The sequence below is a fragment of the Sorex araneus genome, chromosome X (genome assembly GCF_027595985.1).
Source record: "Sorex araneus isolate mSorAra2 chromosome X, mSorAra2.pri, whole genome shotgun sequence".
NCBI lineage: Eukaryota > Metazoa > Chordata > Mammalia > Eulipotyphla > Soricidae > Sorex > Sorex araneus.
This window is the reverse complement of record NC_073313.1, coordinates 99,902,753-99,925,416: the sequence shown is the minus strand read 5'-3', so window position 1 is coordinate 99,925,416 and position 22,664 is coordinate 99,902,753. Positions and strand designations below refer to the sequence as shown.

Sequence of the window (22,664 nt, the reverse complement as noted above, 5' to 3'; positions counted from 1 at the left end):
GAGGAGGAGGAGGAGGAGGAAGAAGAAGAAGGAGGAGGAGGAGGAGGAGGATTAGGAGGAGGAGGAGGAGGAGGATTAGGAGGAGGAGGAGGATTAGGAGGAGGAGGAGGAGGAGGAGGAGGAGGAGGAGGAGGAGGAGGAGGAGGAGGAGGAGGAGGAGGAGGAGGAGGAGGAGGAGGAGGAGGAGGAGGAGGAGGAGGAGGAGGAGGAGGAGGAGGAGGAGGAGGAGGAGGAGGAGGAGGAGGAGGAGGAGGAGGAGGAGGAGGAGGAGGAGGAGGAGGAGGAGGAGGAGGAGGAGGAGGAGGAGAAGAAGAAGAAGAAGAAGAAGAAGAAGAAGAAGAAGAAGAAGAAGAAGAAGAAGAAGAAGAAGAAGAAGAAGAAGAAGAAGAAGAAGAAGAAGAAGAGGAGCAGGAGGAGCAGGAGGAGCAGGGAGAGGAGGAGGAGAAAGGGGGAGGAGCACCTGCCAGCAGGTAGGGCGTGGTGGGTGATGAGAAGAAAACAAGGTTTTTGTAACAAGGTTTGTAAGTTTCAAAAGAGAAAGAAGGTGTGGGACCGCGTGCAACTCAAACGTTCACTGTCCGAGAACTGCCTCCCAAGGCTGGACGATGGGTGAGGGACCAGGGGAACAGAGAAACAGGAAATGGACCCCAGACTGGTTGTTATAGGTTTATTTCTCTCTCCTGCTCAGTGTAGTCCGATCTCTCCCTTACGGCACAGTCGTAGTCATCATTTTGGTCATAGTCCCAATCATCAGAGTTCCATCATCCTAGTCTCCTCATGGACCTAGAAAGTCCTCTCCTTCCAGTTATTGTCATCATCCGGTTCTTGTTCTAGTCCCAAAGTCTCCAAAGTCTCAGTTCTCCTCCTCGTCTTCCATGTCTTGTCGTCGACCTTCAAGTCCTCAACATCTAGTCCTCAGCATCTAGTTCTGACTTTCATGTTCCCAACATCTAGTCTTCAACATCTTCAGCATCTCCTTCCCAGAGTCTAGTCTTCACTTACTCCTTCTCAGCATCTCCTCCCCAGAGTCCAGACCCCTCTTACCCCTTACAGCATAGTTATATAGAAATCATGAAGGATGGGGATACAAAGGTTGGGTTGAACATTATCATACCAATAAAGGGAGGTAAAGCCTCTCCTTCAGGAGATCAACTCAAGGACAAAATCTCATCTGAGGGTTCAGCTTTCCAGATTAGGAGATCTGCACAAGGGCGGGATTCCATACAGGGTGTATTGCTTCCTCCTTTCCTCAGCTAGTAATCCATTTAAACAGTTATAGTATATTTATTTTTTATAATATTTCTAGCAATGTCATTTTGTATGAACACAGTAAGAGATACATTATGCTTAAAGGTTGGCTCTTCCTGGGGACGTCTCACTACATATTCCAGACCACTTTCCTCAGGTCAGATTAGTCTTTCCTAACCTCAGCAGGGTTCTCATTCAGTTATTTCTTTTGGGGGTCATGACAGAGTTTGTCGATGACCATGCTCTTAACTTATAGTTAAGTATTATGGCGTTTGGCCTGGCCCATTTCGATGCCATGGTAGCTCACAGCTTGCCCTGGGTCTATCCAGTCCCTAATTGGGACCCTGCTTTTGGAATGCTAGGAACTGAGGCTTAAGTCAAGTAAATATGGATGCCCAGGATTAAATATGATTTTGGAGTCAATTAACTCCCATGTTACATAGCATAGCATCAACTGTCTTCCTGTGTCTATACAAAAAGGACATTGCTAAATGAAGCAAAATAGGATTATTAGTGCCTGATGGAATTGGGTGTGCCTTAATTGCACTGCTGTGGAAGTGGCTCAATAAACCTTATGCTCCCTGCAGGAGGAGCAAGGACAACCCAATGTTATCCAAAAAAGGTTGTTACAGGGCTGTTAATCTACCTTTTAGATGTGAGCAGAAGTGATATGTGCTGCATTCAGCCTGTGACAATGGCTGTGCTGGAGCATGAGTAATAATGCAGCTGTTAGTGTGGTTGCCCTGCATGCAGCTGACTCAGGTTTGGTCCCCAGCAACCACATGGTCCCTTGAGTCTGACAAGAGTGATCCCTGAGCTCAGAGTCAGGAGTAAACCCTGAGCACAGCTGGGTTAGGCAAAACAAGAAAAAGAAGGCCTGGCTCACTTTTATCATCTGTTGGCAGAATGTGGAGGAGCCAGAAAAAACTCTAGGGACATGCAGGTGGCAAGTCACATTGTGAATTATGCTTGGGTTCTTGGATAGTTTTGTCCTCAAAGTCCCCGAGCCCAGCCCACACTCTTTTCTAGCAGCAACGTAGATAAAAATAATGACTGTAAAAGGCGAAAGATTTATGTTATCTGAAGAGAAATGCTGAAAAGGAGAGAGAGAGAGAGAGAGAGAGAGAGAGAGAGAGAGAGAGAAGGAAAGTACCTGACATAGAGGCAGGCTTGGGGACGGAGGGGGGCGGGAGGGAAACTGGGGTCACTGGTGGTGGGAAACGTACACTGGTGGAGGGATGGGTGTTGGAATATAGTATGACTGAAACCTGATCATGAACAGCTTTGTGTATCTCACGATGACTCAATAAAAAAAGACTGGTAGTATCAAGTTACTGATATTTGGGTGCTATGTGTCAAAATATTTATACTAATACTGTCCTGATTTATACATTCAAAAATTATTTTTTCCATAAGGAAGTAAAAGACAATTTCTTAATGTTTAAATTCTTATGTAAAATATACTGAAATAAAACAAACTGTCTTAAAATCAACAAAACTGCTGTGGATGCGGCTTGGTGGCAGCACACTTGCCAGGAAAGAAGGATGGGAGGGATGAAATGCAACATAACTCCTGGGTCTCTAGAGATAGCTCAGTGATAGTGTCTGCCCTATAAACAAGAGATTGGTGAGGTCTGAGTTCAATCCCTGGCACCTGCACATATACTTAAGCATGATTAACTGCTGTTTGGGATCCCTGCAGACACAACAAAGTGTTTGATTTTTGGCACACCACAAGCAAGTATGCTTAACACCCAGTCATCACAAACAGCAAAGGAGAAAGGAGGGGGATATGTAAATAAGCAAAAACTGTAGTGCTGAATAAAATTCCAAAAGCAAAAAACCACTTACTCCTAGATTTAGTGAAAACTATGGTACTACCCAGAGGAAAGAGGTGGAGTGGTAGGAGGAATGGGTAAAGGAGTCTTGGTGGTGGTGTGGCACTGGGACTCTGTGATGGGACAGGTGACAACTGTACAAGTGTGACCTTAACTCCTTAAAATTCCATAATATTTGTGAACTGATAATTAGGCAAGAAAAAAACAGAATTATGCTGGGCTGAAGAGATAGTTCAGCAGGTAAGGTGCTTGCCTCGCATGTGGCTGATCCAGATTTGATCCCTGGCATCCCCTATGGTCCCCTGAGCACTGCAGGACTGATTTCTAAGTGCAGAGCCAGTCAGCATGGCAGGTGTGTCCTCCAAATGTAAACCAAACCAAACAGAATTGTGGGGAAAAGGCAGATAAATGCAGAGCCAGGACTAAGCCCTGAGCATGGCTGGGTGTGGCCTCCAAACAAAAACCAAACCAAAAAGGGCATTCCCTTTTTGGACAACAAAAAGAACTGCGAGCCATAGGCAGGGAACATAAATTACTTTCTTCTAGAATCTTTCCCGGGAAAATGATTGTAAGTAGGTAATACTAAGGAATATCTATGTAGTTAATACTGAGGACTATCTGTGAGGAATATAATGAGCACTAGCTTCAAAGACAGTCAGAAAAACAAGTTTGCTGACAAGAAAATTCTGGCTCAAAGTAATCCTTGGTTTGTGGTAATACGTGACTGGCCATTCCAAGCAGTTATCCAGAAAATTGAAATCATAGACACACCGTCTCAGGGCAGAAAAAATGCTTCTTGCATCCTGTCTAGCTTCCAGAGTGTGGAATACCCCACACTCTGCCCCACCTTACAAAAAGAGAGAATAATGAAACTCTCAGCTTTTTATTTATTTAGATTTTGGAACCACAAGTCTTACTCCTGGCTCTGTGCTCAGTGATCACTCTTGGTTGAAAATTCTTATTCACTTAAGGTTAATCAACTCCTGAGGTAGTTTTAGTAGGGTAGTATTGGTCAGTGGGGAGCATCTTTTTGCAAGGAGCAGAGGGGACTTTTCTTGACTATTTCAGGTCAAGATATTCTTCCTGGCATCATTTGTTATTTTTGCTTTTCTATGAGGCTCAGAGCCTACCTCAAATGTAGAACACTCTGTCCTCTATACGGACTATTGGGCTGTAAGCCCTCAAGAAATCAGTACTGGAACAATACCAGGCAGTACTTCCTAGAGGTCTTCAGGCCATCAGGGTTGATTTTACTTGCTGAATGAACCAGTGATATTAGGAGAGAAATATTTATTTATTTGTTTATTTATAATATTTTATTAGTGAATCACCATGAGGTACAATTACAGACTTACAAACTTTCGTGCTTGCGTTTCAGTCATACAATGATTGAGTATCCATCCCTCCACCAGTGCCTATTTTCCACCACCAATGGTCCCAGCATCCCTCCCACCACCCCCACCCTGTCCCCTCCATCCCACTCTGCCTCTGTGGCAGGGCATTCCTTTTTGTTCTCTCCTTCCTTTTGGGTGTTGTAGTTTGTTCTCTAGGAGAGAAAAATTTAGGAAGAATCATGATGCTGGATAGTTCCAGTGGCAGATAAAAATGCCTAGCATATTCTAGGTGCTGAGTTTGACCCATAGCACTGCATGTTCTTTCCCCCACTCCTATCAGAACCTCTAAGAGTAACTCTGGGGGCCTTAAGAACTACTGGGTGTGACCCCTATTAAAATGCACAGATATGCACACATGCACAATATGGATCTTAGAAGGAACCAAGGACTCTCATCAAGGCAGGCATCTAAAAGGAATTCCATGCATGTTGGGACCGGAAAACAAATGCCCCTATATCTGTCTCGTAGGAGGCAGATTAAAAAGGACAGCACCGGGACCAGAGAAATAGCACACCAGTCGCTTGCTGGTGTTTGACCAAACTAGGTTCAATCCCCTGACCTGCTTATGGTCATCTGAGCCCCACCAGGACTGAGTCCTGAGCACAGAGCCAGTAGTAAGTCCTGAGCAATGCCAGGAATAACCCCCAAACTAAGAAAAGAACAGTAACAGATGTTTCATGGAGTGAAGAAGGGGAAAGGCAACACATTTCCAAAAGGGCAGAAAACTCCAGCATTGGAAGAATGTGGCTGGCCATGTTGCATGGCTTCATGATCTACCTCATACTGCCTTGAGTGTAGGTGGAGGACAGGAAAGGGAAAATAATCACAATTAATAATTACTAGGTGGAAATATATTGAGCACCATTCAAACTACTTTATTAACAATGTGCTGAATTCACAAAATATCCTTGTCAGCAAGTTATTATCCCCATTTTATAGGTAAGGCAACTAAGGCACAGAGTACTTACATAGTTGAGAGTATAAAATCCAAGGCATGGTATCTAGATAATCTGCTTCTAAGACCTATGTTAACTCAGGAGGCATCCTACCTACAATAGTATGCTCATGTCTAGGGAAGCCCCCTCTCCAGCTCTCCACTTCCCAGTTCAGACCTTCTCTCCTCAGATCAAGTTCCCTACAAGTTCCCTACAAATTGGGAGCTTCATCTGTCATAGTTAAGCCCCGGTCCACTGTGGCTTTGGGGTACAGAGCAAGGAGGCTCTCCTAGGAATCAGAGGGTGTCCAGAAAAGTAAAGGAGGGAGGGTAGTGAAATTATATGTCTGAGGAGGAAGACAACAAACTAAATGGATAGTAGGATACAATCCTCCTCCCTGAGCAATTCAACTCTCCCTCAACCCCGGCCACAATCCACACACACTCATGCACATTCTTCTGTGCTCATTTATTCCAGCAGAAACACAGTGAAGAGAACCAGAGAAGAGAATGCTTGTCAGTGAAGTTCTTGGCAAATGTGCCCTCCAGTTCTGTTTTGGAAAGAAGTCCGAGCATTGGGGGACAGATGAACTACTCAACTGCTAGGGCTCTGAGAGAACCCCCATTGAGGGCAGATGCTAAGATATTCTGCAAGTCTGATATATTCTGTAAAAGAAATTACAGCAAACTTCTTGGACTCCCAATAAAGTCCTATACATCCATTCTGGAACCTTCCGATGGCAGACTTAATAGGTATAGCCAAAGGGAGACTGCTGATTTACTCTTGGCATTTCAAGACCTCCTCTATCTCAGTCAGTGGGCTACCTGAAGACTCAGGCTCAGGCTTTGACTCACCTGAATAAAAGTACATTCCTTAGGATTGAGGCCTCAATTCACAATAATAAGCTTTATAAACATAAAACAAAGCCCTCATACCTCATTTCTTTTCTTACAGTGCACAGACATGCTGTGTGTGTATTAGATCCTATCCACCTCACATCATCAGACACATCTGCAACTGCCAGTTACTTTTCTACTCTTACTCTTCTCCTGCACTTACAAGGCATATGATCTCATACATACTCAGATAACTCCATTTATTAATTTACAGAATGCAGGTGATCTTGCCTTGTGTATTTCTCATAGCCTTTGAGACTCTAATGAAAGGAACTTCCTAATGTTCTTGGAAAGTACAAAGAGTTCTGCATGTTGGTCTTACCCACAGGCTTTAAGTGGTTCATCGACCTGATTGTTCCCTTCAAGTCCTGAGCAAAGTATTTTTCACACGCATAGCAAATACCTAATAAAAGCAGTGCTTCATGACTTCCAGATATGACAAGGAAATATTTTGGCCCTGGAAATGATAGTCAAGTTTCTGTTACTGTGAGCTTCTTCACAGTCTACACCCTGGTACCAGGACATTCCCAGGTCTCCAACAGCAGCATTGGGTGAAAACAAGTGAAACCAGTTTTATTCATTTTTAGAGGGTCCAGAGTGAACAGGGGTGTGTTGGGCTCTACAGAGATTAGGTCAGGTATAGTCTCTCTACTTCCTGTCGTACTGTTTCATGCTTATCCATAGGAGATAAGATGATTACAACAATATATTGTAATAAAAGTTATGCATCTCTCACCGTATCTTACTATACATAATATTTTCAGACTATGTTGACCATGGCTAACTAGAATCAAGGAAAGTGAAAGCATAGAGAAGGGAGGACTACTGCAATGACATAGAAGTAGTGGGGGGCAATACCCGAAACCAACACTGTGGAGGAAGAGATGGAGGGCAGAGAGCCCAGTACATAGACCAGTGTTGACTCTATCCCCGCTCCTCCAATCAGGAGGAATGACTTAATATTTCACAGCTCCTAATCCATTTCATCTTCCCAGCAATCCCAGGAGTGAGGCAGGACAAGTGATATTGCATTTTGGTGATATGTGTGTGAGGGGAGGGACTGGAGCGATAGCACAGTGGGTAGGGCGTTTTGCCTTGCACGCGGCCGACCCAGATTCAACTCCTCTGTCCCTCTCAGAGAGCCTGGCAAGCTACCGAGAGTATCCCACCCACATGGCAGAGCCTGGCAAGCTACCTGTGGCATATTCGATATGCCAAAAGCAGTAACAACAAGTCTCACAATGAAGACGTTACTGGTGCCTGCTCCAGCAAATTGATGAACAATGGGACAATAGTGCTACAGTGGTACAGTGTGAAGGGAGGGAGCACACCTAGCAGTGCTCAGGGAACTATCAATTTGGTATTTGGTGGGACAGTATACTGATCCCACCAGGAGGGGCTGGGTTGGTGCCAGGGATTGAATCCAGGCCTCCCACAAGCAAATCCTACGCTCCTGCCTTTTGAGTGATCTCTTAAGCTGTGTTTTATTTATTTATTTAATAGACAATTCTAATTTAGGTTAATACAATACTGTTAAAGTTTATGCTATCGATTGATAAAATTAATGCACGGCCCCAGCACCAATGTGTAAATGACATACCACCACCAATCAGATCACTACATTTCATACCAGAGAAAACTAGGCCAAGAGAGTTTTGCTTTAACAGCCACAAACATTTATGACACCACCTGCATTATAACCCCAGCTAGAGTCAGACCTATCCCCGGTTTTTAATGTTAACTCCACAAATTACTGTTCATAAGAAATTAGAAAAGTTATTTCTCCTTTTCTGCCCTCAAATTTCTCAGCTAGGGACTGGGGAATAATAATAGCACTGACCTTGGAAGTGCCAGCATAATGATAATGCTTAGTAAGGCTTCCTTTCTCTCCACCCCCAAGCCCCTTCCCTCCATAACCACCACCACCACCACTGCCCCCCCACCCCCACTCACTGCCTCTTTCTGCAAAAGGAGTCCAGTGGGAGAAGTGGGAGGATCAGCTAAGAACAAAAGCTGAGAAACTGAGCTTTGGAACACTCTGGGCCAGCAGTGTTCCCCCATCACCTGGCGCCAGCCCCTCCTTCTCCCTCCCTCCTCCCAAGGACACTGAACTAAAGAGTACTCAGAGTAGACTGGTGCGCCCCACGCCATTTGTGTTCCTGGGCAGGCAGCCTGCAGAATCTTTAAATACAAATTAAAAAGAAAGAAATCAGCAAATCTTGATTGTCTGACCTTGGAAGCGAAGAGACAGACAGGTAACAGATGTAGAAGAAGGAGCCAGGAGGACTGAGGACTCCACAGCTTAGGGGTGAGGGAGAAGGTAGAGGCTAAAATAAAATGAAAGTGAAAAAAGAAGTGTTCATAAATACGAATGCCCACCATGTGGCTAAATCTCTTTCCCCACAGAAAGCCAGTTTAACAGCTTCGTGGCCCAGTAGGACCTGACACCCATCTCCGTCAATACCACCCAAAGCAAAGTCACTGTCAAGTCCTGAAACTGATCCTGTGGGAATCCCAGCAATCATGAGCTGCGTTCACATGCCACTGGGGTGGGGGATATGATAAGCAACTGCTCTTTCCAGTATTCCTTCTCCTTTAAACTACCATATAAACTTGTCAGTTACTTTCTCATCTATACCATTAGCCTGATTCTTAGAACACTGGCCTGCTTCTGTTTCTTCTGTCTTGGGTTCTCTAAAAATATATGATTCCTCAGCTACAAAATAGGCCATAACCAAACTGGAGACTTGAGATATTGCTGTCTGATTGCTTCCATTATCATGATACAAATCTCACAAATCGCTCTCCCTAAACAAGGCCCTTGGGAGCAAGGCTTTTCCCATTGCATCTCTTCATCTTTGGCAGCAGCTCCCCAGAGACTACTATCTGCAGAATTGTCCCTATTAAAGCTGAGCTAGGTTTGGCCAAACTAACCAGCCTTCAGCAAAACTCAAGGCAGAGGTAAGTACAAAATAGGCTTTTCCAAGGACTTCCCTGCTAAGGACCCTGCAACCCAGCTTGTAGGCTACATCTCTTAAACTAAACAACAACCCTACTTGGGGGTTTATTTAATTTGTCCCTGTGCAGAGAAGGACATACCCCTGAGCCAGCCAGTTGTCAGGAGTCTTGGCTCTCAAGTTCTTAAGCTATGGAACGAGCCCATTTCTCAGAGCAACCAGGAGCTCCAGCCAAATACAGTAATTCCCTCAGTCAAGAGGACAGGGAAAGTTTCTCTTTACCCTTAGTAAACAGAAAATCCAGTCCCCCCATATCTAGGGCTGCCATGTTGACAAATCTACTTATTGGGTTCCTTTGGCTAAGTTCTCAGTAAAAAGATGGTGGAACTGGGGATGTGAGGAACAAAAAGAATTCAGACCCCAATGAGAAATATTTAGGATATGGAGACCTTTTGCCTCCTCTAGCCTCTAACAAGGTGCCCTCATTTAATTTTCAATGTCCTCCAACAGGGGCACCTCCTCCAGGTGCACAAATTGGCATCCAGGGACAAATTCAAATGCCCAGGTGTTTGGTGTTGGGCTCTTAGTAGTTCCCACTTGCTGACACTTTTCTCTCAGGGAAGAAAGAAGATGAATCAGGAAAAAGGGAACTCAAATTTGCTGAGCAAGTACTGGTTGCCAGACACTGTCTTGGGCATTTTCTTATATCTTCTCCCATTTCTGCCCCCATGTTGGGGGGGGGGGATGGAGAAGGGGCAGTGGTTATAGCTCAGGTTCAAAGAATGGCATTAACTGGAATTCTGTTAGAAATTACACTAACATTAGTTTATATATGACTGTCCGGCTTTGTTTTCTTTTGTCTAATTTATTCCCTCTTTATGGTCTTTCTAATCCTTTCTTTTCATGAATCAAGACAACTATAGAAACACATTATGTTGATATCTATGTGCGCAGCATGTTAAATTCACCTACTGTATGGAATTTCATTATTTCCATATTTTGCATTTTACTTACCCATCCCCTTCTTAATGGACATTTAGGTTGTTTCCAATTACTACATTTCTTGAGGGAGATGTACTTTGAAGTAGAATTTTTATAACCTAGACTCAACATATGTACAAACTCAAATTCTGTATTTCCAGATTCCTTTCCAAAGTGACTATCTATTTACATAACTATTAGGAGTAGTAATTAGGAGTAGTATGTGAGGATCTGTTTCCCTACATCATTAGCAACTTTTGCTGTCACTGTCACTGTCATCCCGTTGCTCATCGAGCGGGCACCAGTAACGTTTCTCATTGTGAGACTTATTGTTACTGTTTTTGGCATATCAAATACGCCATGGGTAGCTTGCCAGGCTGTGCCGTGCGGGTGCGATACTCTCGGTAGCTTGCCGGGCTCTCCGAGAGGGGCGGAGGAATCAAACACGGGTAGGTCACATGAAAGGCGAATGCCCTACCGCTGTGCTATCGCTCCAGCCCTAGCAAATTTTGCTATAACTTAAAATTTGTAAATGTTTTGTCAGGCTTATGGGTATAAAGGAGTATATTTTTGATATTTTAATTTGCCTTTCCTTAATAATAATGGATTCCACGGGATTCTCCGGGACTAGATTCCATGGGATGTCAAAAAAACGTGTGGCCGCCCACCAACGAGATGGTCAGACTTCTTCATCAAAACCCTGAATGAACGATTTGAGGCTCTTCCTGATCCTGGAGCGAGCAGATATCATTGGGCTACACTAGCATGCACGAATCATGAAATCCCCGTTAATCGTCGATTTCTCGAGCGGGCTCAGTAACCTCTCCATTCGTCCTTTCCCTGAGATCTTAGAAGTCTTTCTCGACTCGGCCCTCTCAACGATGTCGCACTGGAGACTCTTTCAGGGTCAGGGGAATGAGATCCAGCTTGTTACTGGATTTAGCATATGAATACACCATGGGAAGCTTGCAAGGCTGTCCCATGTGGGCAGGAAACTCTCAGAAGCTTGCCAGTTTCTCCCAGAGGGAGAAGTAGGCTACATGATATCATCTGGGAGCTTGCTTTTTAGTCTCTGGGTGCTGACCGTTGATGGAATTACACACACCTGGGTTCCTCTGCCGATACCTTCATGCGTGAGGCCTGTCCGAACACTAGCATGCAACAGGGACAAATGGAGACGTTACTGGCGTCCGCTTGAGCAAACCGAAGATCAATGAGATGATAAGTAATAAGTGATAAATGATAATAATAATGAGGTTGAATGTCTCTTTAAATGATTATTATCTACTTATTATTTGAGAGTTCCTTCTTTAACTTGGTAATTCATACTTTGCTGTATTCTCTATAAAATTTCCCTTCTCTTTCTTGTTCTACATATTTTGGATTTTAATTTTTTTGTTTGTTTTTGGGTCATACTGGCAGTGCTCAGGGCTTACTCCTGATTCTGTACTTAGGGCCCTCTTCTGGCAGAGCTGAGTAGACCATATGTGGTATGGGGATGGAAACAAGGTCACCTTCATGCAAGACAAGCACCCTTCCTGCTCTACTATTCCTCTGGCCCAATTTTAATCTTTTATGCTCATATATAATAAACATAATTTCTCTGAATTTGTCCCACTTTGTCCAATTTGCCCATTGTATCCCCTGTAAAATAGAAATTGTTATTTTTAATGGTATTTAAGAAAATCCATCCACTTTTTCTTTAGGATTTGTATTCACATTTTATTTAAGAGAAACTTTCTACCTCTGTGCTGCAAAGATATTCTATATTTTAACAGCTGTGGAGTTTATCAGTTATGTTTAAGTCTTCAATACTTCCAGAGTGTATATGGCATGAGATAAACATTTGATATCTTTTCTAGGTAATAGGCCAGATTTTTATCACCAACTATATGATGCTAATTTTACATAGCTTTTATCTTTCCCAAGGCTCTTAGTTCTTCAACAGTAAGTCAAGATCCATTGGCTGAGTTCCCATAGCATTCCATATCCTTGGGGATGCAGTGTAGTGAAATTTATGATATAAGACCTGTCCTCAGAAACATGCAATCAGCCTCAGAGAATGAAATGTGGAAGTGAGGACTTGAGAGCATATACAAAACAAATGTCAATGAGTATAAATGAAGACCTTAGAGATGTGAAAAATCATATTGCGGGGGGGGGTAAAAAAAGGATTAAGCTTCCAATTTCCAGGTCAGGATGGCTAAAGATGTAACACTTAGCTTTCCAAAATTGACCTTCCAAGCATCTATATTGCACAGTACATGCCAATTACTCTCAGGAGGGCAGCCTGCATTTAATGTAGCCTAAGCCAGTGACTGATTTTATTCTTACTAATCTGTCTTAGTGGCTGGAGACTTGGGGAGCGAGGGGTTGGTGAGAGGGGAGAATGCTGAAAGTGGTGTGGGGGTAAGGTGGAGAGTAAAAAACACAAATCACCAAAACTAAGACATAAAAAGCTCAAGCTCCTAGTTCCTGAATCCTCTTAGGACCTTCTCACCATAGCAACCAGGCCTCTTCAGCCTGCAATCCAGTTCCTAGTGAAAGGTAAAGGCTGCCTGCTATGCCTGGGATAATTTCAATACTGAGCAAATTAATCTGCTTCTGGGAATATGTGGAAATTGAAGGAAGGAGTGGTAGAGAGAGGAAAGATAACAACTGAGGTGAGAAATAAGGCAGCATCTCTAAGGAACTTTCCTGAGGTGGGAATGATACACAATGCCCAATGCCATTTTCAATGAACTCTCAAAGCCTTGGTGACAGCCAGCCCTCCCTATTTTCTTCCTCATGCACAGCATACTAGCATCTGAAATTTTGGATTCCATCAGTGTGGGGGTTACCAGTGGTTCATTGCAACCCAAAGTAATTTTTTTTCCTTCTCTGGTAAAAAGCTGGAGGAAAAGACTGAAAGTAAAAATCAACAGCGTACCAACTTTTGCCTCACCAAGAAGGGAGCTAGTGAGAAGATACACAAAGTATATTCCTAATGGAGCTTCTCGGCAATTCAACAACTTTGACCTTCAACCATACCTAGTTAGGCCTGCTTGCCATAGATTCCATTTGGTTCTGTCAAGGGTATTGAGCTCCATTAATGATCAATCAACTATCAATGGTGGGCAGTTCTTTAAGCATATCATAGGCCATCTATCTCTTACTGATAACTTTTGCAACTATAATTTCTACGATACTGACGTGAGGACTGGGTGTAGGACTGGTGCATATTTGCAGACATACATAATGAGCTGTACATTGATTTAGAAAATCAGACCTTAAAACTAGTCTTCAGGCAGTCTACACAGTCCTCACTCCATAGCAGTGTGGATGAATTCTTAGATCCTTTCCTTAGGGCTTTTTACAACAGGAAAGTGGAAGAAGTCAAGCAGGGAGGAAGATCTTAGAAGAGGCCCTGGAAAATTTGCTCAGGATCATAGGTAGGGAAATGGTAGTGATTCAATTAGTTTTCTTAGTGAATATAGTTTCTTTTATTGCAAAGAGAACAGCTGGATAATTCCTCTTGTACCGGATACTGTTTGAGCACTCTCCCCTATTCCCTTAGTGAGTACCTGAATCTCAGATCATAAAAAAGTCATCCCCTCTTAAGTCTCATCCTTTTAGAGCTTATAAGAGAGTCATTAATTTCCAAGCCAGGTGGAGTCTTGCTTTTACTCACGTATTCACTCACCAAACAACCTCTGGTGAGAACTGCAATCAAATAATGTACAAGCACCACAAGTAAAATGGGTGACCTCCAGTTATTGCAATAAAAACAATTGGAACAAAGAAAAACAAATTTAAATTTAGAAATTATTTTAGAAAAGGTATCATATACACATTCCAGTTTAAACCTTATGATAGCAGTGAAAGATAGAAACAATTATTCCATTGCATTGCATTCCAGAGACAAAAATAACGAGACTAAAGAACATTATTTTACTTTCCCAAACTCACCTGGTACTAAATGGCAGTGCCTGCTACCAAAACCAGGTTTACTGTAATCCAGATACATCCTTGTATTTCTGTTAATTGTATGTTAGCATGAAAGTGGATTTTCCAGCCTGGTAGGTTCTTGAGAATTATATGAAAAATTTTGCATGGGGCTGGACAGATAATACAGTGGGTAGGGCGTTTGCCTTGCATGCGGCCAACTCAAGTTCGATTCCCAGCATCCCATGTGGTCCCCTGAGCACCGCCAGGGGTAACCCCTGTGCATCGCCAGGTGTGACCCAAAAAGAAAAAAAAAAAGAAAAAGAAAGAAAAAGTAAAATTTTTGCATGCAAAACTTGGAAGATTTAAAGGTAGCTTATTGTGTTGATATACTAGATAGGTCCAGGTCACTACCCAGATGTCCAGGCCTCTCCTTTCCCCATGAAGGACGTCACAAGTACTGTTCCTAATAACGCCTGGTCCCATAAAGGATTTCTCTGTCTGGACCTACAGTTCATTCATTTTCTGTGAATAATAGCCAGGTTCTCTCCTGTGCCACTCTATCCCATTTACATCTTCCTGATTCTTGGCTATAACCATATGTGCATGGGTGGATTCATATGCCCTGAATCCATCGCTGGGCCTCCCACCCGTATACCCGCATTTCCTGTCATCCTGTCCTGGCTTTCCTTGTATCTGTCCATGGCTACATATGTATTGGTGAGATACCTGTGCTCAGCATCTTAGCATCCAAGCCCTACCTGAACCTGAATTTTCCCAGGCATCCAAGCCCTGCCTTAACCTGGTGGCTATGTATTATTCCATCCTGTAGATGTACCATAGTTTCTTTAATGAGTCTTCTGTTCTCGGGCACTCAGGTTGTTTCCAGATTCTGAATATTGTGACTAGCGCTACAATGAACATAGACATGCAGAAGGCTTTTCTGCAGTGTGTTTTTGGCCCTCCAGGGTATATTCCCAGAAGGGTATTACTGGGTTGAGATTCCATAATCCCATTTTCTAGCTATTTGAGGAATGCCCGTTATTTTCCAAAAAGGCTGAACCAGTCGGCATTCCCATCAACAACGAAGGAGAATCCATTTCTTCCCACATCTGCTCCAGCACTAGTTGTTGTTTTTTATTAATGTGTGCCAATCACTGTGGTGTGAGATGATATTTCATTGTTGTTTTGATTTGCATCTCCCTGATGACTAGCAATATAGAGCATTTTTTTCATGTGCCTGTTTGGCCATTTGAATTTCTTCTTTAAGGAAGTTTCTGTTCATTTCATCTCTTCATCTTTTGATGAGGTTGCAAGTTTTTGTTTCTTGTTGCATGTTTTTTTCTTGTAAAGTTCTATCAGTGCCTTATGTATCTTGGATATTAACCCGTTATCAGAAAATGGGTAGGCAGTTTTCCCAATCTGTGGGCTGTCTGGATTCTGACCAGAATTTCTTTTGAGATGCAGAAGCTTCTTACTTTAATGTAGCCACATTTATTTATCTTTGCTTCCACTTGCTTAGTCAGTGGTATTTTATCTTTGAAGAATCTTTTAGCTTCAGCATCATGGAGTGTTCTGCCTAAGATTTCCTCCATATGCCTTTTGGATTCAGGTCTGATACTGAGGTCTTCAATTCATTTTGATCAGACTTTTGTGTCTGGAATTAGAAAGAGGTCTGAGTGGGGTTGGAGCAATGGTACAGCAGATAGGGCATTTGACTTACACGCGGCCGACCTGGGTTCGATTCCCAGCATCCCATGTAGTCCTCCGAACACTGCCAGGAGTAATTCCTGAGGCAAAGCCAGGAATAACCCCTCTAAATCGCCTAGTCTGACCTAAAAATAAAAAAGAAAAAGAAAGAGGTCTGAGTTCATTATTCTAAGCCTGTAGCTGCCCAGTTTCTCCAGTACCACTTGTTGAAGAGGCTTTCCTTGCTCCACTTCATATTTCTTGCTGCTTTATCAAAGATTAAATGATCATATATTTGAGGGTCAGTGTCAGGATATTCAACTCTGTTCCACTGATTTGCAGATCTGTCTTTAATCCAATACCGTGATGTTTTTAGTATTAATTTTTTAATTTTTTATTTTATAAAGTACTTCACAATATTTGATTACATTTAATATTCAAACACCAACTCTACCACCATAAACCTTCCCAAAACCATATTTCGGGTGATCACATCCCATACCTCAATCCCTGCAAAGCAGAACCAAAATAATATAATACTTTCCTCTAAGGTTGGTTGCCTCACCTTTGAATCCCATCAAATGTGGTACAGTACTCTTGGAATATGGGTAGGGTGTGTCCTGTGAATTGTTGCATGGCCACAAATGCAACCGTGCAGTCCAAGAAAAGATTCACTCATGGGTGAGGCTCGGTCTGAGTGTGTGGAGAGTGGCCATAAACATGGCGGTGGTTGAGTTCTGGATGTTTTCGGCTGTCAGGGCTGGGTCCCTTGGGATGGAGAGGACTCTCACCTGCCCCCCTCTGGGGTGCCCCAAGTGAAAAAACCTGGTGCAGGGTCCAGCGGCATGGGTATGGCGAGTGTCACGTTATGCTTCCTTCTGGGAGAGGACATGTGATCTGGATAGTGGACGATGACGAGATTATCTGGCGCCAGGGAGAGGCAGCTTATGGGCATGACTGCTGAATAGCCAGAAATGGGGGGGATATGGGCAGAGGATCTCTGTTCCCTGTCGCGTTGTACCCAGAGTTCTCAGTCACAAAGTCCCGCATAATTGGGTTTTCTGGGGGTTCACTTGTGGGCGAGGCTTGGCCTGAGCACGCTGAAAGCAGCCATGAGCAGGGCGGCAGTTCAGTTGTGGAGATTTTCAACTGCTGCGGCTGGGTTCCTTGGGAGAGGAGTGCTCTCACTTGCCCCTCTGGGCTGCCCTGAGTGAAACAGCCTAGCTGGGGTCCGGCGGCATAATACCATACTGCTTTAATTACTACAACTTTGTAGTACAGTTTGAAGTTGGGGAAGGTGATGCCACCCATCTTCTTTTTCCCCAAGGATTGCTTTGACTTTGTGGGGCTTATTGTTCCACATAAATTTCAGGAGTGTTTTATCTATTTCTTTGAAGATTGTCATGGGTATTATCATAGGGACTGCACTGAATCTGTATAATGTTTTGGGGAATACTGCCATTTGACACTGTTAATCCTACCAATATATGAGGAGGGGATGTGTCTCCATTTTCTCACAGTAATAAACTCTTATGTAGCTAGAAAGCCCCACAGGGGCAGCTTTGGAAAAACCCTATAAAAGCCAAGTTGAACAAAGGAAGTGTGTGAATATGCTGCCTGAGCCCAAGTGCTGCTTTTGTCCACATATTGTGGACACGTGCACTTGGTGCCTGAGCACATGTTGCTGACATCTCCCTTCTTGAGATGTGTACTTTGATATATTCATATGTAATGCTATAATGTATGCAGGGTGCATATGCTGCCATATCCCATGTGCTGCTTGTGTCTACACACTATTGTGGTGCCCAAGCATGTGTCACCTGCATCTCCCTCTCTTGAGAGGTGTACTTTCATATCTAATGCTAGGGTGTATGAGAGTGCACATATGCTGCCTAAACCTATGTTTATGTCCATGTGACCAAGCACATGTGGTGCCCAAGAACAATTTTGGCCCACATATTCCTTCTTGAGATGTGTACTGGGGCTCTCTCTGCCTTTCGAGAAGCCTGTGTGTTCTCTCTTTCCTCTATACTCTCTCTCCTTTCTCTCTCCCTCTTCTCTCTCTATCTCTCTCTCTACTTCCCCTTCCTCAAAGCCTCTAAATAAAATCTGTTTGGATGCTCAACTAATCCTGAAAATCTTTTCTGTGAGGAAGCAAGGAACTGAAAGACCTGGGTACCTGGGTACGTCCTAGGACTGGCTATTTCATCAGTCCTGGCTTTCCAACTGGTTCTGGGGTGACAGACATGAATCTGGAGAGGAAAAAGTGGCCCTCTCTCTTCTCAGCTTCACAGAAGCCACCTGAAGAGGGCCCACTGATTTGTACTTACAGGTTTTAATTTCCAAAATGCCCCATGTATTGGGGCTTCCTATGAAGTTAAGAACCTTTTGCTATCTGTACCTATATGTTCATTGCAGCACTGTTTAAAATAGCCAAAATCTGGAAACAACCCAAGTGCCCTAGAAGAGATGACTGGTTAAAGATACTTTGGTATATCTACTGTAATGGAATACTATGTAGCTGTTAGGAGAGATGAAGTCAGGAAATTTGCTTATAAATGGATAGACATGGAGAGTATCATGCTAAGTGAAATGAGTCAGAAAGTGAGGGACAGACATAGAAGGACTGCACTCATTTGTGGAGTATAGAATAACATCACATAAAGCTGACACCCAAGGACAGTAGATACAAGGGCCAGGAGGACTGCCCCATAGCTGGAAGACTGCTTCATGAGCGGAGGGGAGAAGGCAGATGGAACAGAGAAGGGATCACTAAGAAAAATGATGGCTGGAGGAATCAGTTGGGATGGGAGATGTGTGCCGAAAGTAGATAATGGACCAAACATGATGACCTCTCAGTGTCTGTGTTTCAAGCCATGATGCCCAAAAGTAGATAGAGCATAGGGGGAATATTATCTGCCATAGAGAGGGGAAGGGTGGGAAAAGGGGAGTATACTAGGGATATTGGTGGTGGGGAATGTGCACTGGTGAAGGGATGGGTGTTTGATCACTGTGTGATTGTAACCCAAACAAGAAAGCTTGTAACTATCTCACAGTGATTCAATAAAATTTTTAAAAAAGGGGAAAAAGAATATTTTGCTAAAGTGTCATCAAGGAGAAGAGCTTTGAACTTTTAGTAGTCTACTTTCATATTCTTATTACAGCTTTTGTTTCGGTTGGAGCTTCTCCCCTCAGAAGTTCGGTTTTTGGGATGCTGCCAGCCTTCACTTCTGGCTTCAGACAAAGTAACATCTTTAATCCACATTATCAGGAACTCCCTTCTCTGTCATATTTAACTGTTTGATGGTCTGTCTCACTTATACTGATAAAACTTTTACAGTTTACAAACAGGAAACACTTTTATTATTTTCACTGTAAACATAAGAGCAAAACCTATCTTATAGATAAAGACACCAAGGCTAAATACACATTGCTTAAAGTCACACAGCCAAGAGGAAGCAGATCTCAAACTAAACTACACCTTTGTTTTGGGGGGACATTTTTGGCTTTGCTTGTTTTGTTTTGGGGCCACACATAACAGAGATGGGGCTACTCCTGAGAGCATGTTTAGAGGTCACTCCCTGCAGTGCTTTGAAAATCCCACACTGGTCCTGGGATCAAATCCACATCTCTAGGACTGAGGCATACCTTCAGTCTGTTCATCTCCCCTTCCAAATATAACTCATTTTTGATTCTAAAATTCCAGTACACTGGAAAATAGGTCTTTTTGGCAACTGAATAGTTGAAAACATAATTTTCCCAACCTATGGTCTGTCTTTGTATCTTTATCACTATTTCTTATGATGTGCAGAAGCATCTTAGTTTAATGAAATCCCGTTTATCTTTACTTCCACTTGCTTGGTGAGTGGGGTTTCATCTTTTAAGATGCCTTTAACGCCAATATTATGGATGGTTCTACCCACAGTTTTACTCCTTGTACCTTACATGTCTGATATGGAGGTCTTTAATATATTTTGATATGACTTTTATATCTGCCATTAGAATGAGTCTGAGTTAATTTAATTTTTTTGCATGTAAATTCCCAGTTTTCCCAGCACCGCTGGCTGAAGAGGTTTTTCTTGCTCCACTTTATATTTCTTGCTACTTCATCAAAGGCTAGGTGACCATATATTTGAGGGTCAGTGTCAGGATATTCAACTCTGTTCCATTGATCTACAGGTCTGTACTAATTCCAATACCATGCTGTTTTAATTACTGCTGATTTGTAGTACAATTTGAAGTTGAGGAAGGTGATACCTCCTATCTTCTTTTTTCCCAAAGACTGCTTTAGCTATTCTTGGGGGTTTATTGTTCCATATGAATTTCAGGAGTGTTTTATCTATTTTGGTGAAAAATATGATTATCCTTAGAGACTGGCACACATCAAAAAGAATAAGAGCAATCAGTGCTGGTGTAGATGCGGGGAAACGGGGATTCTTCTTCATTGTTGGTGGGAATTCCAACTAGTCCAGCCTTTTTGAAAAACAACATGGGGATTCCTCACAAAGCTAGAAATTGAGCTTCCAGAGAACCCAGCAATACCACTTCTGGGAAAATACCCCTGGGGCCCAAAAACACACAGCAGAAATGCCATCTGCACTTCCATGTTTATTGCAGCACTATTCACAATAGCCAGAATCTGAAAACAACCCAAGTGCTTGAGAACAGACGACTGTTTAAAGAGACAACGGTACATCTACAAAATGGAATACTATGCACCTTTTAGGAAAATGAAGTCATGAAATTCGCTTATGAATAGATGGAAACGGAAAGTACCATACTTAGTGAAATGAGTAAGAAGGAAAGACAGACATAAAATTATTGCACTCATTTGTGGGATGTAAATAAAACCATATGAGACTAATATCCAAGGACAGTAGAAACAAAGGTCAGGAGGAATTGTGCATAGTGTCCTCATTCTTGTTTCTATGAATCTTTTCATTACTTCTTTGATGTCCTCTCTGATCCACTGCTTGTTCAGAAATAAGCTATATAATTCCGAAGTGTTTGAGATCTTTCTCCATTTCTGTTTGTGATTAATTTCCACTTTCAGTGCATCATGGTGTGAGGTGATAGTTGATATGATTTCTATGCTCTTGACTTTGTGGTGGTATGTTTTGTGTCCCAGCATGTGATCTATTTTGGAGAATGCCCCATGGCTTTGGAGAAGAATGTACATATATATATATATATATATATATATATATATATATATATATATATATATTGAATCACCATGTGGAAAGTTACAAAGCATTCAGGCTTAAGTCTCAGTTATAAAATGGTCGAACACCCATCCCCTCACCAGTGCACATATTCCACCACCAAGAACCCAAGTATACCACCCCTCCCACCCCCACACCCCTGCCTGCGTAGCTGATAATTTTCACTTTACTTTCTCTATACTTTGATTACATTCAATATTTCCACAAAAAAAACTCATTATTATTATTTGGAGTTCCCCCCCCCCAAAATCAGACCTGCTGAAAAGGAAGCATTTGATAATTTGTTTCCTATTGCTGAGAATGAAGAGATAGGTCATGCAGCCATAGTGGCCATGCGGTTTTCGATTTCTGTATTTTAGTATTTTAGTAACTAAATCCAGGGAAATCTCTGCCAGAAATTGCATCATTGCAAGCTTGTACCTCTCTTTAGTGGTTCTTATAAGATGGCGGTCGCCACGCCTTTCCCCCCAGAAAGGAAAAGCGGAGAGAGAAAAACCTTTCCCCTCCTGGGGCGGCATGGGGCCGTGGCTTAGTTCAAAGTCTAGAGACATTTCTGCAAGAAGCTGCTGGTACCATAAGTAGTTTAGCTGGCCTCCGGGATCATGGTCATCCAGCAATGGAGAGGCCACACACGTGTGGCCACACAGTTCACATCTCAGCGGAGAGCGAAGAATGTATATTTGGCCTTTTGGGACTACACACACACACACACACACACACACACACACACACACATTAATCCACTCTCTTCCATTACTTCCTTCAAAGAAATTATTTCCTCCTGTACAAAGAAAATTTCAATGAAAGTAAAGTGAAATTTACCAGTTACACATGTGGGGTGGGGGGCTGGGGAGGTGGGAGGAAGGGGGGAGGTATATTGTGATTCTTGGTGGTGGAATATGTGCACTGGTGAAGGGATGGGTGTTTGAGCATTGTATAACTGAGACTTTAACCTGAAAGCTTTGTAACTTTCCACATGGTGAATTAATAAAAGAATTTAAAAAAAAAGAAAATTTCAAAATACTCCTTCAAGAAATAAAAGGGGACATGCAGAAATGAAAACATGCGCTGCTCATGGGCTGGGAGAATTAACACTGTCAAAATGGCAATACTCTCCAAAGCATTATACAGATTAAATGTGATCTCTATATGACATTTTTCAAAGAAATTTATCAAACACTCTTGAAACTCATATGGAACAATAAGACCCCAAGAAAGCTAAAGCAAATCTTGAGGGGGAAAAATGGGAGGTGCCACCTTCCATAACCTCAAACTATACTACAAAGCAGTAATAATTAAAACAGCATGGTACTGGAATAAAGACGGATCTGCAAACTAATGAAATACGGTTGAATATCCTTACATGTTCAAATATATGATAATCTAATTTTGATAAGGGAGCAGGAAATATAATGTGGAGCAAGGAAATCCTCTTTATCAAATGGTACTCGTAAAACTGGACAGCTACCTGTAAAAACATGGGCTCAGACCTCAACTTAACAGGATACACAAAAGTCAGATCAAAATGGCTTCAAGACCTCAATATCAGACAAGAATCCATAAGGTACATTGAAGAA

At 42.6% G+C, this 22,664-nt stretch overlaps 1 long non-coding RNA gene across 1 annotated transcript in view; it reads right to left on the bottom strand.

The window, feature by feature from the left end:
- The window catches only part of LOC129399701 (uncharacterized), a 77,797-nt gene that overhangs the window by 15,787 nt on the left and 39,346 nt on the right, over positions 1-22,664 (bottom strand). The window contains exon 3 of the long non-coding RNA XR_008627280.1: positions 15,897-16,008. This is a non-coding gene — a long non-coding RNA (uncharacterized LOC129399701). The remainder of the gene's footprint in view (positions 1-15,896; positions 16,009-22,664) is intronic.